Genomic DNA, 13,055 nt, shown 5'->3' on the forward strand with positions numbered 1-13,055 from the left:
GGCCAATCATCCTCATCCTTTTAGCCGTGGGGACGTTATAAAGTACGGTCAATTTCACTATTCGTTGGTAAAAGAGTAGCCCAAAATTTGGCGTTGGGTGGTGATGACTAGCTGTTTACCCTCTAGTCTTACACTGCTAAATTAGGGAGGGCTCGTGCAGGTTACCCTCGTGTAGCTTCACGAGAAATTCAAAAAGAAACAAGCAAGCAATTAAACAGCGATTTTAATAAACCAGGCATACTTAGACGTTTTTTACATTAAAACCAAAAACAAACTTGTCAAAACAGTTATCTTTGTCAAAACACCTATAAGTGTACTCTTTGTACAATTCAAACATAATTTGTGTTGATGGATTGTGTTATCATGTTTTGCTAAGTGCTGATACTTCCGGGATTTTTATTTGTCAAGTAACACAAGCAACAATTTTTCAAGTCACAGAAATGTATTAAAATACAAAACGAAAGCAAAATAATACATTGCAACTTTTGTTTCGGATATTCCACATGCTGCTTAAATATACTCAGGTTTCATCATTTCGTAAGTGTGTGTATCAGGTTTCCTTATCCTACTGTCAAAGAATCCAGTTGTTACTGCATGGGGTAAGCATTCCAAAAAAAGAATCAAATGTATTAATTACACAAAACTCATGTTGCATAACTTTGACACAAGTGATCCTATTCAAGCTCTCAGAACTTTAATATTTATGTAATTATGCACTCCACCTCACGTGATGAGCCTTCGAAATGATTAGAAAATATACCAATTTTGCTGGAGTTTTCAGATTATTCTCTGTTTACTTCAATAACCTACAACTAAATAAAGTATTTTTAATCTATAGCCTTGTAATACTTTATTATAAGGTAACTTTGGGTTTAATCAGAAGATAGTAACGAATATGTGACTGGCACTTTCGATGCTAATGTATTACAATCATGATATATCCTTATTAATTTTTTTTTCATTGAATTCTGAATTAGTTTTGTACTTACCCTCAACATTTTGCAAAAGATAAATTTACAATGACTTTTAATTGTTACCTAAAAGAGCATTTCTGCATTATCATAATCATGACTAGGCTTCTGTGGTTATAGTGTCGGTATGTAGCAGTACATTTTTACATACTTATTTTTTTTAACAAATATTTTATAATGAATAATAGGCAAATAATTCGTACTTGTATGTGTTTTATTGTATGATGCACATATCTCTGTATCTTAATGCCAACTTTTGCACTTATAAGTAATACGAACGTTTGAAGATTTCAATGTACTCGACAACTAACTGCTGATAATTGTGCTCTAACCTGTGGAATATGTCAGTGACCGTTTATTAACTATCGGACATAAAGATGCTAAAATATCTAGTTGCCATGTTTTATAATTATTCGTTTTTACTTGTGGATCGCAGATTTCTGTTTGGTCATTTTTTTGTATTATAACAAAATTTTAATTTACAGCTATCAATTGCTCTGTATTCAGTCTCTCCCAAACTGCAATATGATAGTTTACTACAATGTTTTTATAAGAAGTACTGAACAAACGAAGAAAAATGGAAAGTTTATTCTCTAATTATATAAGAAGATGTGTTTAAGTGCACACAGGTACTTGTTTGGTTGGTACTTTCTAAGTTAGTTAACTTATGAGAGTATAAATGCACTGATTTGGAGACATGACGCTCATGAAAACGCTCCGTACTAGAACATTATTGGTCTTGGCCATTTTGCCCACGAAGATACTGTTTTGGTTTAAAATTACAACTCCAACTTCTGATTAAAATTTAAAAATACTATAGAGAAGAAGGATAATGTAATATAATTCCACACACACACACACACACCATAAAGTGATTTTAAATACTTAAAATATATAAATTTTGATGAATTAAATAGAGAAGTAAATCAGAAAATAGAAACACAAGTTATTTTTTCAATTTTGTCAAAAGTTCTGAAACAAAAATTAAAAACTTTACAAACACCTTTAATTTGACTAGAAGTCCAATGACTTTTCTTCGCTCTTCCTTTAACATATCCTTCGATTTCTAACAAATTTTAAAACAGTATACAATTATTTTTTTGTTACTTAAAAACCTTTGTATTAAAACGTATTTATGTTGTTGTATGTCGAATAAAGTACAAAATAAATTACGGGTGATATATTTTATTAAAGACCTGTCACTGATTCATTCAGTATATGTTTGTTTTTTTAATATAACATTTTCGTTATTTAACTTTATCTTATGGTATTTAAATTCTTCGGTTAAATGTAAATCATTTATTACGTTAAGTAATTTTGTTGTTCATGAAAGAAAAGAAATGGAGTAGGAAACTGAAATTTTAAAAAAAAGCTATGATAATAACTTACCAGCTCCTTCACTTCCATACCAGTTACCTTGGGGATTGAATGTGAAAACCAAAAAAGGTCATAATAACTATGTTTTCAATCGCAATCCACATTGCTGCTATAAACAGAAACACTGACTCATAACTATTACATCAAACAACTTTTTTGTGAAATTTTAATTAACAATTCTTTATTAATTAATACTAAATTGAGCCACAAGTTTCCCCTAATACTTTAGGTTCTCTGTTAAAACATCATATATAACTTTGTTGTATATGTATTTCTATCCTGTGTTCTGCCAGACAGTTATTCCACTTTTGCTTTACAATATTTGCAGAAAAATCGTAAATTATTCTTAACTTAGGACTTTTACCACTAAAATTTCTTGACATTGATAAAACAACAGGCTAGCCCTGTAGAGCATAGATTGTCTTATTGATGAAAAGTACTATCAAGAAAAAAACGAACTAGGTTTGGATGAAGTTGATGGACTAGATGGCGAGAACTATTTAGCTATTAAAACGTTAAGAACGCCTTAAGACGTAAAATAAAGATTATAAAATGATTCAGCTCATATACGGTATAATTTATTAAACAATTAAGGAAAATTATAGCTACATATTAGTTACAATCTGATCTATAGTGCTGTTTCACATAAATTTATACAATGTTTAGAAATGTCTAAGTCTTAATTTATTGTAATTAAAACGAATCCTGTCCTCCACTGTTAGCTTTAGAAATGCAACAAATTAGCTTCACTTAAAGAAACCATACACATGTCAGGTGTTTATACATGCTAGGATTTGTTGTAAATGTAAAAAGTCATATGGTAGTTCACATAATTTACTTTTACAGCTTTTACCATCATTTAAAAGCAATGTTGGAATCACATCTATAGTGATGAATTGGTCTGAAGAACGGAAAACTTCAGCTAGTTTCTCCTAATGTAGATATAAACACAGGATGTTGTGTGTGTATGTAGCGCCTCGCCATCAGACCTTGTGGCTAAATAGTTACATGTGTTGTATTGTAGCCATATCTCTAATCTAAACTGATGCTGTTGAGTGCTTTTAACGGACTCTCACTGTTAATAGGTATTGTTAATTCAGATTATAAAAGCTTTGTCCATAATGGTATCATGTTTTCTGGGAACACGAAATCATTGATAATTGCACGAAGCAAATAACTAGTTTTATACACCGTATAAACAAAATTATATTCTATTTGTGTTTTTAGTGTTAGTTTCCTTAATGGCATTGGTTAAAATGTTTAATACGTGTAGTATATTTCGTTTTACAGTTTTTCAATTGTTCCTTTAGATATATTTTTTATTACGGTGACTGTTTTCTCTGTTAACTTAGAATATGAATTTAAGACCAAATATCAAAGGTGTGACGATAAAACGATACCATATTAATAACGTATTGTGAAGTCGTAATACGATTGTAGCGATACATCGTCAGATACGATTTATGTATTTTCATGAATTATGGGAAGCATTTAGTAAACATTATAAGTCTTTTTATATAGAAAAAATCAGAATTTGTAATAAAGTATTTTTGCTACAAATTAACGATTCAATAAAGGGAAATTAGTATTAAGTACTACATATTGTCTTCATTTCTTTTATCAAAAACATTACTTGAAAATTAACGTAACAAATCAACAATAACCAATTAGATATTAACTTTTTATATTGTACTTCTCATACCAGGTGTCATTTGGATTGATCAAAGTTAAGTCAAACTTTGTAATTAACCGTTGGGAAAAACTTTTGAATCTAGATATGTATCGTATCAAATACTATAATAAGATACGCGCTCCTGAACTATTACTATGAATTCTAGCCATTAAAAGTTTACCATTAATATTATTTTCTATAACTTCTAATTACATACAGGCTAACTTTAGGAATAAGACCGACGTTCTAATTGCTCAATATTTTATCGTTTTAAATTTTATTTTAAAAAATCTGTATTTTTATTAATCTAAAAAAATTACATTTTTGTTCTATGCGTGTATCGAGTTTCGTTTATAAAAGAGATTTCAAGTTACAAATATTTTAAAAGCTTGATGTTCTAGCTTAACATAATTATTTTCTTTTTCATAGCTTTATCCATAAGTAATTGCATTTCCCACAAGACAACAGTGTTTTATCTGCATTTGAAATTTTGAAATTATTTCTTATAGTGGTAGCGTTTTCTTTTATAATTTGTTTGGATGCAGACCCCGAGGTTTCAACTTAAAGTTGATATCAATATAATAATTTCTTATTTCTTCTTCGTCTATTAACATTCTAACAAAATTAACATTATTCTTTGCACGTGATATAGTTATAAAGATATTAGGACAATTTCGTTCAATAGGCAAGATAAAAAGTGCTCTTACAATATTATTTTACTAACGCCACCTAATGATGGGTAAATGTACCACGATAATACTTATCATTCTCTTCTATTCTGCATTTAAGCCTCATTCCGAAAATTGCGATCTTTCACCTATTCGTAATCCTTCTATTCCTTAAGGTCTAAGGTTTAAGGCTAAAAACAATAACAGAAAATCATTGTATTTTAAACTAAGAAATCTCCATAATACAAATCTGAACATTACGGAATCTCCAATAAATTAATGTTAAGTAATTCTAATTTTGTTTCTACAAAATCGATAAAAGGTTATATGCAATACGAACATATTTAGATTATTTATGTTCAGTTTCATTATTGAGTTAAAATGTGTTTTAAAATTATAAGGCTTAACAGTTTTTTATATATATTTTTAATTACTTCACAGATGAAACTTCTCTAACGTCTGCTTATTTCAATAATTAAACTAAAGTGGTCGGAATTATAAATTACGAGCCAATTAATGGTTAATAAATCAATAAATAGTAATTCGTACGTACATGAAACCTAGCATTACATATCTAACTTCTATAAACTTTTCATGCATTCGAGTGTGAAATTCACGTTTAACGGATAAAACCGAAACAAAACTTAAGTTATATTGCGAACGTTTTAACAGTCACTTAATCTTATGTGTATTCTTTAATAACCTTACTTGACTAATTTTCAGAGACTTCCGTTCTCTCAAATGGTGTCCAACTCCAAGTGAATATTTAAACGCTTTAATTCCTCGCCAAACAATAGGACACCTGCTTTGATGTTGCCTATTTGAGCTGGAATAGTTCTGTATTTTAATTTAAAAATGAGTAATGATTCAAAACCACTTCTATAAAGTACGTAAGTGAAACAACTTTTTGTAGGCTCACCTGCAACAAAATTCTATGTTCAAAGTCCATGTTACAGAGATCGAGATGCCATCTGACTTAGAACCTTGTTCCCAGTAGACGGTATGTTCTAGAGGACAAAGCGGAAAACCACCGATAAGTGGTTAAATTTCATGAATTTATTTCAATTTATGTAACTACTAATCAAAAACGTATACAGAGTATGAGAAAGCGGATCCGGGAAGGATATAGAATTACTAGACTCTCACCTTGAGTATTTATTAATCTATATGAATAATAAACAAGAGCGCAAAAATGCGCTACGTTTTACGAGATTAAATTGCTGAATGCTTAGCGCGTGAAAATTGGATATTGAAACTGTTTAAAAGTAAACTAAACTGTTAACTAATTGTAATTTGTAACAAACGTCAGGAATCCACTTGCACATTAAAGGAAAAGGTTTTGAAATAATGGTGTGTCAATTTTCATTACATTACATTATAAATCTCGCACTTTATGAAAATAATAATGCAGAATAATATTTAAACATTAATATAATCACTTCACAGTGAAGTATTGATAAAATATAAATGTTTCAGAAAACATTAGCTGAATAAATATTTTTTTTCTTAATTTTCTCAAGCACAGTTTTATCTGTTTAACTAACTATAACAAAACGCCACCTAGAACATATACACGTAAAAGGTTTGGATTGTTTTGAATTTCGCGCAAAGCTATTCGAGGGCTATCTGCTCTAGTCGTCTCTAATTTTGCAATGCAAGACTAGAGGAAATGCAGCTAGTCATCATCACCCACCGCCAACTCTTGAGTTACTCTTTTACCAACGAATGGTGGGTTTGACCTTCACATTGTAACGCACCCCCCGGCTGAGAGGGCGAGCATGTTTAGAGTGACGGGGATTCAAGCCCGCGACCCTCGAATTACGAGTCAAGTGCCTTAATCACCTGGCCATACCGGGTCTATACGAATCCCAGTCGCACCAAACATGCTCGCCCTTTTAGTCGTGAGGCCGTTCTAATGTGACGGTCAATCACACTATTCGTTGGTAAAAGAGTATACCAAGAGTTGACAGTGGGTGGTGATGACTAGCTGCCTTCCCTCTAGTATTACAGTACTAAATTAGGGACAGCTAGCGCAGATAGCCCTCGAGTAGCTTTGCGCGAAATTCAAAACAAATGTTCCTGCAAGCTGTATAAAAGGAATCAAATTCTCTGCGGCCCGACATGGCCAAGCACGTTAAGGCGTGCGACTCGTAATCCGAGGGCCGCGGGTTCGCATCCCCGTTGCGCCAAACATGCTCGTCCTTTCAGCCGTGGGGGCGTTATAATGTGTCGGTCAATCCCACTATTCGTTGGTAAAAGAGTAGCCCAAGAGTTGGCGGTGGGTGGTGATGACTAGCTGCCTTCCCTCTAGACTTACACTGCAAAATTAGGGACGGCTAGCACAGATAGCCCTCGAGTAGCTTTGTGCGAAATTCAAAAACAAACAAACAAACAAATTCTGTGTTTTTATAAAATAATGCATTTAATATAGTTTTATATATCATGCTGTAAATATAATAATCCCATCAACTTTGAGCCTCTTATATTAATTAAGTTGTTGTGGTTTTGAATTAAGCACAACGCTATCTGTGCTCTGCCCACCACAGGTATCGAAACTCGGTTTTTAGCGTTGTAAGTCCGCAGACATACCGCTGAGCCACTAGGGGCATTTAATTAAGTAATTTAGTGTCACATATATATATTAATGGAATTAACTTTCAAACACACTTGTGATACACACACACAGGAAGCATAAAAACAAATAATTAAAGAAAATAATGATTTTTTTAATGGCGCAAAACATTATAGCAGGAAGTACAAAAGAAACATGAACAAGTTTTGTATATTATAATTTGTTTTAATAATGCCACGAGTTTATGGACTTACAATTGTTCAAATGTCCTTCATTACTACAAATAGTTCAGCTGAGTCATTTCTTAGCTTCCTGACTTTTACCTTTTTTGAATCTCAATTTCCCTAAAACATTCTCATATCGTTATTTTGTGAAGGCCAACCTCTGCTTGAGAATACTTTTCATCACCTTCTTACCTTGCTCACCTTTTACTTAATATGTGTATGTGTTTTTTTTTCTTACAGTAAAGCTGCATTGGGCTATCTGGTAAGTCCATCGAGAGGAATCGAAACCCTGGTTTTAGCGTTCTAAATTCATAGACTTACACTTCTACCAGCGGAAAACCTTTACTTAATCTCAACTACCCTAAATGTCACCTGCTGATACAGCGGTAAGTCTACGAATATACAACGCTAAAATCAGGGGGTTCGATTCCCCTCGGTGGACACAGCAGATTGCCTGATGTGGTTTTGCTATAATAAAATACACACACATTCTGTTCCCTAAAAAATTATCATATCGGTATTTCGTGCAGGCCAACCCGTGGTTGAGAATACTAACTTTATCATCTTTGACATAGTATGACTTAAACTTTTTCCTGATAACACTTTCTGATAGATTGGATAGTAACTAATCACAGTGTAAGCTACCAAAAATTTATTTTCATACGTACCACAGTTCTGTTGTATTAATCATGTATAATAGTTTTTTTTCGCTGTTTTCTTAATTAGTCTAAATGTTATATATATATACATATATAACGTAAATTACATAACGGTTATGTTTAATTTAAACAGTACATTCATTTTGGTATTTTAAAAATTTCCTCATTTTCATTTACTTGTCTGTATTTTTTACTTCCCCAGTCTTCTTTCTTTTGTATACTTTCTTTCACCGTTTCTTTATAGTACCTAAATACAGTCTTGACCAAATTGTTTGCGCATTTTGTAATAAATAAGATCATTATTATTAACGTGGAATACAAATGCTGTGAAACTGAGGAATGTATATATTAAACATGAACATGTGTAATTTGTATAACGAGACAAGTTTCATGGACACAATGAGTAATTTATTAGAACAACAAATAATTTTATCAGACATCTGTAGTAAGATGTATAATTCAGCATTTCACCTATCAGAACAAAACCTTGCCAAAATATATATAATGGAAAATATTATATCAAATTATTATGAATAGCGTCTTATATCAGTTAATATTAAACATTAATCACTTGGTTCTCTTCTTATTCTAGTAGCCTCTGCAAGGCATTGTGACATACTGTCGATTCGGTTGTTGATGTAATTCACTGTAATTTCATCCAAACTTGTCAACGGAAGAAACTGCAACTCATCTACTGTAACAAGTGTAGGGTCGTGATTAGCAATTTTCCGAGTCAATTCTGCCCAACGGTTATCAATAGAGTTACAATCTGTAAACTTTGCTGGCCATAGTAACCTTGTAATAATATCTTAATCGAGATAATCCTGTACAATATGCACAATATGTGAGCAGTGGCATTATCATCCTGAATCACAAAGTTATTGCCCAACATTTTTCTGGCCTATGGCATAAATATCATCTGCGTGTGATACTTGTTGAAAGCGCTATTGGCGTTTCCCTGAACGATATTAAGAACAGTTTTTCTACCATGAGGAATAGCTGCCTAAACGTGTACTGTACCACCTCCTGTGTGTCCCTAGTGGGAAAGATTTTCTCTCCTTATCTCTTCCCCAGACAAACGACAAACATTGATCCTATGACAAGCTTTAACAAGCCGAAAACAGAAGTCATCTGAAAGTATTACATATTTCCAGTGTTCTAACAGTTATTTGGCATGCTGTCTTGTCCAAGAAGCATGTTGATAGTGGTTAATTCTGGTTAACATCAATTTGCAGTAGCCCTTCTTTCAAAATAAACTTGTTTAGTCAGTCTCCTATTCACTGTTCTTCTGTATACTCTGGAATGAATCTGATTATTCCATTCCTATTGTAAGGTGTTGCAAGACATTTTTCGACCTTGACGTGTTAACATGACCAAAACATGGTCATCTCGGGAAGTAATTTTTCGGTTTCAACCTGTAGAATTTCCTGAACAACATTTTCTGTTGTCCGACGGTGTTTCAAGACTCTGGATACAGTACATTGTTGTACCTAATTTTTTTGCAATGTCCAATGTCAATTTCTTTGATACTATTTCTTAAAAGATGAACAATTTGACGCACTGCAGTTACTGGTAGATAGAGCCGTGCAACGTCACAAAACATTGATTTGTTTTGAAAATGTTGTAACCAAAATCATACCTTTCTTATACAAATACTTAAAACAAGTAATAGAGACCAGAATAAAAAGTTATGCACATTTTTCACGATCATGCGCTACCTTCTCTGTTACTAATAAGGAATGTATTCAAGAACTACTACACACATCTAAACAGTAACATCAATATATAATAGTATATTCTCTTCAAGACTGTATACTGATGTGTTTGGCATTCTTTACTTATGCATTTTGAATTAGGATGTTCCCTAGAAACTCTGTTGTGAAAGTATACTAATTCATATTAATTGATTATTTGGAATTAATTACAAAGCTACACACCTCTGCTCTGCCCACCACGGGTATCGAAACCCGGTTTCTAGCGGTAAGAGTTCGCAGACATGCTGCTGTGCCACTGGCAGGCACTGTTTAGATAGATTACAAAGAAAATCTAGGCTTCATAAAACAGTTTTCAGTTCCACAGTTCTTGATATTTAATATATTAACTTAAAAGGGCAATCTTGAGACGTAGAACGAATTTTTATTAGCAAGCCTATTTCAGAAAAAAAAAAACATGATTTATTACATAATATATTATGCAAGAATAATATCAAAGCAAGTGTTTGTACAAAAACTTCTGATCATATTTAGGTGGTTGGTTTATATTCGCCACTTGCTCAGGTTTCTACTAATATTTTTCACACCTTCAACAAAACTGTCTGGAAAAAGAAGTTAATCACCTCAGTTTCATACAGCTACCTTAAAGTTAAAATTAGGTGTATTATTATACACAAAAGTATTTAAAAGAACAAATCAGTTTCATACAGCTACCTTAAAGTTAAAATTAGGTGTATTATTATACACAAAAGTATTTAAAAGAACAAATCAAAAAGCATTTTTCAAACAATAAATGTACTCAAATGTATAGATGAATGTCGCACTCAATTTGTTGATCGAATTATCTGATTCAAGTCACACAATCACATATATAGAAGAAATACCACATTGTTTTAAACTCACTGTTCAATTGTCGCTACTTTTTTTTGGAGGGGATATTTTTAATCGTATCGTAAATAGTGCGGCTTTGCAAATCTCAAAAATACAAACATGCATCAACGTAAAGTTCGAGTGTAATAATCATGGATAACTAGATTACAAAACAATTATCTGAATCAACTACACCACTTCCTCTACCACAACAAAACAAGATCAGTGGCTAACAAGAAAATTGTCTCATTATCAAAACAGTTAATAAAAAAACTACATGGTGTATTTTCATTTGTACAGAAATCTGGATTTTTTTTTTATTTGTTATTGTATCGAATAATTTTTGTTTGTTTTGAATTTCGCGCAAAGCTACACGAGAGCCATCTACGCTAGCCGTCTCTAATTCAGCAGGGTAAGAGCAGAGGGAAAGCAGCTAGTCATCATCACTCACCGCCAACTCTTGGGATACTCTTTTTTCAACGGATAGTAGGATTTTTCGTCACCTTTTAACGTCCCCACAGTGTGACGGTACTTCAAACCCGCGAACCTCAGATTACGAGTCGAGTGTCCCAATCACCCGGCCATGCTGGGCCTATATCGAATAACAGTAAGTATAACTATTTTTATCAAACATGAGAAGGCTGAGGTATTACAATACGAATATATATTGATCTATATAGAAGAAAAATGTTACTTTCTGATTCAGTACGTAGAAACGAGAATGCTTATCTGTGTTAATAATCCGTGATGATATGGTTGTTTTAAGTACCTCATATATGGTAATTTTATCTCTTAACATGTAAAATCTAATTACAGAGCCCATACTACCAAATGGCATATGAATGATAGATTGTATTTTGAAATGTAATATTAACTTTTCTAAATTAAATTTGTAACATGTCATTAATATTATGGCTCAGGGTAATCTTGAAAGCTTAAATATATGATATTAAGTGTTTGATCCTGTGATGGCACAGCAAAAATTGATGTATAATTAATAACAAAAAACTCGCATTTCCTTCGAATTTTATTTAATTAATGTTGAATAAGTAAAAAGAAAAGAATGAACGTTTTTGCCAGTATATTACATAAAATTAGATGTTTGCTGATATACAAATGAATATGTTGCAGCTTTAGGGTCATTTGTTATATTTCTCTTAAAATACACATTCATATGTGTAGAGACACTTGTAATACGTTCATATGTACTAAGTCACTTTAGTTTAAAACATAATTAACTTTATCAGAGCACTTTAGGATCTAACGTCGAAAGTGAGTGTATAATATAAAAAGAATCACGTATTCATACCATAATTATTAAAAATGGAGAATAAATAAAAACTACAATAACCGCCCTTGGTAGAATCCAATAGGTGCTACTTTAAAAGCAAAATACGTTTATAATCACTCCAAAACATAGACAGAAAAATAAAAAAATTTAAACAAATTGAGAATGCAAGACATATTTGATCTTTTGTATTATAGGTTATCTGTAATGTTATAACCTGTATAATGACCTTTAAAGTCACGAAAAACTGGTAGAAGAAAATAGTTTTAAAAAAGCAGACCAAGTAATTTAAACATTGTAAAGTTTTGTTTTTTGTACTCACAGTTGGAGACCTTTATATGGTTTGGTTCATTTGAATTCATCAAATAATTTCATATTCATTTAAGTCGAAGAAAGTGCATTGAAAACGAATAGCCCTGAAAAACCTCAAAACACTTAATTTTGGTTAATATTGTAAATTAAGTTATTATATCATATAAATAACATCATAAATCACTTTAAACACCAGTTGTTTCACTCAAACAAATTTACTTAACGAAGGTTACGGAAGCCTTATGTCCACAAAATTTCATTTAAAAATAACTTATTCTAAGAGAAAGAAGTGAAATAAATATGAAGCTTCTATTCAGTAAGTAGGAGTGATGTGTAACCAGAAGCTTCTATTCAGTAAGTAGGAGTGATGTGTAACCAGAAGCTTCTATTCAGTAAGTAAGTGTAACAAGAAGGAGTGATGTGTAACCAGAAGCTTCTATTCAGTAAGTAGAAGTGATGTGTAACAAGAAGCTGCTATTCAGTAAGTAGGAGTGATGTGTAACCAGAAGCTGCTATTCAGTAAGTAGGAGTGATGTGTAACCAGAAGCTTCTATTCAGTAAGTAGGAGTGATGTGTAACCAGAAGCTTCTATTCAGTAAGTAAGAGTGATGTGTAACCAGAAGCTGCTATTCAGTAAGTAGGAGTGATGTGTAACCAGAAGCTGCTATTCAGTAAGTAGGAGTAATGTGTAACCAGAAGCTGCTATTCAGTAAGTAGGAGTGATGTGTAA

This window comes from Tachypleus tridentatus, chromosome 9, assembly GCF_004210375.1.
Source record: "Tachypleus tridentatus isolate NWPU-2018 chromosome 9, ASM421037v1, whole genome shotgun sequence".
NCBI lineage: Eukaryota > Metazoa > Arthropoda > Merostomata > Xiphosura > Limulidae > Tachypleus > Tachypleus tridentatus.